This window comes from Castanea sativa, chromosome 8 (assembly GCF_040712315.1).
Source record: "Castanea sativa cultivar Marrone di Chiusa Pesio chromosome 8, ASM4071231v1".
NCBI classification, from domain to species: Eukaryota; Viridiplantae; Streptophyta; class Magnoliopsida; order Fagales; family Fagaceae; genus Castanea; species Castanea sativa.
The window spans coordinates 6881718-6886006 of NC_134020.1; positions in this window are offsets into that span (position 1 = coordinate 6881718).

A 4289-nucleotide genomic window follows, 5' to 3' on the forward strand; every position below is an offset into this window, starting at 1 on the left:
GAACTTTTCAAAGGCTTTGGACTTCCGTCTCATTAGGTACACATTACCATATCTTGAGTAATCATCCGTGAAAGTTATGAAATACTCATAACCTCCTTTTGCTTGGGTTGACATAGGACCACATACATCTGTATGAACTAATTCAAGCAACTCTTGGGCTATACTACCTTTTGCATTAAAAGGTCATTTGGTCATTTTACCTTCCAAACAATATTCACAAACTGGAAATTCATCAAAGTCCATGGGCTTTAAGAGTCCATCTTTGATCAGTTTTTGAATCCTATTTGAATTAATATGACCCAAACGCAAGTGCCAAAGATATGCATCACTAGAAGGAAACTTTCTCTTTAATTATTTTACATGAGAGCTACTATCTAATTCAAAATTGTATAATTCATGCTTGTCAGGAGTTAAGATATAAAGACCATCTACAATATTGACAGAACAGATAAACATTTTATCCTTCTTTATTACAACATTGTCTTTCAGGATAATACAATACCTATGTTTACCTAAATAAGTTGCAGAAATTAAATTCCTACGAACATTAGGTACAAACAGACAGTCTTCCAATATTAGAACTCTAGAACTAAAACACAAATTAAGCACTACAACAGATACAACTGGAACTCTACTCCCATCTGCTAAGGTAAGAAACAATTCTCCTTCTTTCAGCTTTCTGGTCTCCTAGAACCCCTACAAAGAATTGCAGATATGATTAGTACAACCTGAATCCATACACCAAGAATCCGTGGGATTCTGTACCAAACATATTTCAAGAAGAAAGGAAGTTTTCATACCCTTGTTCTTGGCAGCCTTAAACTTTGGATAATTTCACTTCCAATGTCCTTTCTCACCACAACGGAAACATTTTCCTTTGAGCTTCTTTCCCTTGTCGGTAACCCCTAAGGCAATTTGCTTACCTTCTTGCTTAGTGAAGTCCTTTTTCTTCTTCTTCTTCTTACCCTTGCCTTTCGACTTAGGTTGAGAAGTAGAAGCTTCACCCACATTAGCTTCAACACTAGAAGTACCAAGGATGCCTTCCGCCACCACTAACTCATTCATTAATTCAGACAAAGAATGAATCTTTTTGTTCATATTGTAATTCAGTCTGAATTCCTTGAATGATTCCGGTAGTGACTGGAGTATCATATCCACTTGGGATTCTCCAACAATATTGGCACCTAAAACCTCTAATGTATTCAGATTAGAGATCATTGTAAGACAATACTCTCTCACTGAACTACCTTAAGCCATTTTGGTATTATAAATTTGCCTCATGATTTCTTGCCTTGTTGAACGGCCTTGTTCACCAAACATCTCCTGCATAATGTCCGAAGCTAGTTCTACATCCTGCATTTGATGCTGTAGAACATTTGAGATAGATGCTAGGATATAGCACTTGGCCATTTCATTAGATTTTTGCCAACGATCATATCGCTGTTTTTCCTCAAGAGGAGCATCCAATGAAGGAAAGCTAGGACATGGTTGAGTAAGCACATACTTGTGCTCTTCAGCAGTTAAAACAATGTCCAAATTTCTTTTCTAGTCAACATAGTTGGATCCAGTCAATTTGTTTTGATTAAGAATAGAAACAAGTGGGCTAAATGATGCCATGTTAAAATCTGAAAATAATAAACATGAATATAATAAGTAAACTGGACATTATCAATTTAGCATATAAGCATATAATATGGAACCTTAATAAAACCATAAAATAATATATGCAACGACAACCCAATCCATGTCTATAATTCCTTGGTAGCAAGTTTATTATAAACACATTAATTGGTTGAGAACTATTCTCATTATTAGTACTATCATGATAACTCTTATCAAACACTAACAATATGCCGTATTACCTTCAGCCTCTAAGTAGTAATGACATAGCTCCTTTGGGAGGTTAACATTACACTTAGTTTAGTGTACACCATTATCTAGAATCATGTGTAGCCACATTTCATCTCCCTTTATAGTGTTTAAACTTGTAGTACCATGAAAACAAAACACCCTCCTTTGGGATCGCGAGGCATATCCGCCAAGATGAGGTGCTTGTTCACACTACTCTAAACAAGTAAGTTCAATCTCATAGTACTAAGAAATAAACACCCTCCTTTGGGATCGCGAGGCATATACACCAAGACAAGGTGCTTCTCCCACACTACTATGAGCCGATAATGGAGGCCGTGAGATCTAACCCTTGTATCTCTCTCCCACTAGATGTTTTAAAATAAAGGTTTTTAAATTTAAAACATGCATAAACTAATTACACATTGCCTTGCTCTTTATATGTGTAAAAACACTTAGGAAAAATTCTGAATCCACAGTCCTCGATCGATCCTCGACAGATTCTCGATCGATCGAGAATAAGTTCTACAAAGCTCGATCGATTCTCGACAAATCCTCGATCGATCGAGAGATCTTCTGTCAGCTCGATAGATGCTCGACAGATCCTCGATCGATCGAGCGTCGCAAATTTTGAATTTTACAGAATTTTTCTAAGATAGTTTTTCTACGTTTTCATGTACAAAACAACTAGAATACGATCATAATGAACAAAAATTGATATCAAAACTGAATTTCATTGATGCTATAGCCTTAAAGTTTAGTTTAACATACTTAAACTAAAAATTAAACAACATCATAACATCAAAATCAGTTTTTATCAAACAATAATTTCAACAACCATGTAGAAAACAATTTTCTAACAACATGAAACTATTGTCTATAATTCCAAAAATATAAACATATTAAACAGATACGAAATGAAAACCTCGCTCTGATACCATTTGAAGGAGATATGCATGTGCGCAGCGGAAAAATAACGGATATACTTCATTCATAAAAGTTAACATGTACTAAATAAGTTTCAGAACTTAAGAACAAGAGAGTGAACCTTGGAGCGGTGAATTTCAAAACTGAAGATCAAAATTGCTTGGGAACACTTTCAATCTTCACTCCAATTCTACTAACGCCCAAGATGTGTGGTCTCTCAATCAGTTCCAAAGGGAGAAATGTCAAAGTGTCTAACACTAACATGCACCACTTTGCAATAATGTTCTCTCTTACAAAATTCTCTACAGAAAATTCTGTGTGTTTCTCCCTTTGTATCTAACTGATTATCTAATTGGGCTAGCCTTTTGGGCCTTTTCAATTGGGCTTAAGTGTGTGGCTTGGAGTGGGACCAAAAGGGACCAATAAGACACTAGCTCCAATGGGCCTTGGGCTTTTCTGTCAACTCTTAACAAATCCAAAGTTACCATTAACTATATTTAATACCACTATATAAATATAGTTACACTCTAGGCCTTATCTATAAATTATATCCCAAGACTTTATTGTACATGCAACCCCTTCATAAAATATTCGTAGTAACAAAAAGTCATGAATGTAAACTGCCACTTTGTAAATTACTACACCTTAATTCCTTGAGTACCCGATTTAATCCCTTAAAATTATTCATTATATATATTTATGAAATCCAATTCCATAAATATATATACTTTAGTAACTCCTTACTAAAGTGGTTAGGCCTAACTCTCTGAATAACAATCCCATTAAACTTATCTCAAAGGAATATTTTGTATCTCCGTTAAGAGACTATGAATTCCATCTTGAGAATATATGTTCCATCAACACTAAATGTGATTGCCCAACATACTGAGGTTTTGACCGTTACTCTAGATCTCACTCCTGATATATCAAAGCAACCTACACCTCATGATCAAGTCCATTATTCTCTCAGGATTAAGAGTTCATGCAAATATAAGTCGTGAGTTTATTATTCATTTGACAGTCGTTAGAAGAATAATAAATCTCACACGGTCTAGTTCAATATGTTTTAACTCTTAAAACATATCAACATACCAACTAGAAATCTCCATTTCCATGATCAAGACAAATCATCTTAGTTGATATGTTATAGTCTTCGCAGATGAAACGCCTAATTTTCATCACCGACTACAAACTACATTTTGAGTTTACAAGGAACTTGTGATTTACATCTTCTGTGACTAAATCATATACAATGCATCTTGTGGACTATATGATGATGTCCCAATATTTATGTCACCATTATTTTTAGATAATAATAAAACAACTTTATTAAACACAACATTAAGTCATACATAATGTCATAAATAATAACATATATAGCATCATACAATAGGATTTAAGGGCACTAATCCTAACAGATAAATGTGTTGAAAAATGCAAGAGATGAGAATGCACAAGCCAATCAAATGTACCATGATGAATATCCCTATGGGCACCTTCTAGATTGGAGTGAT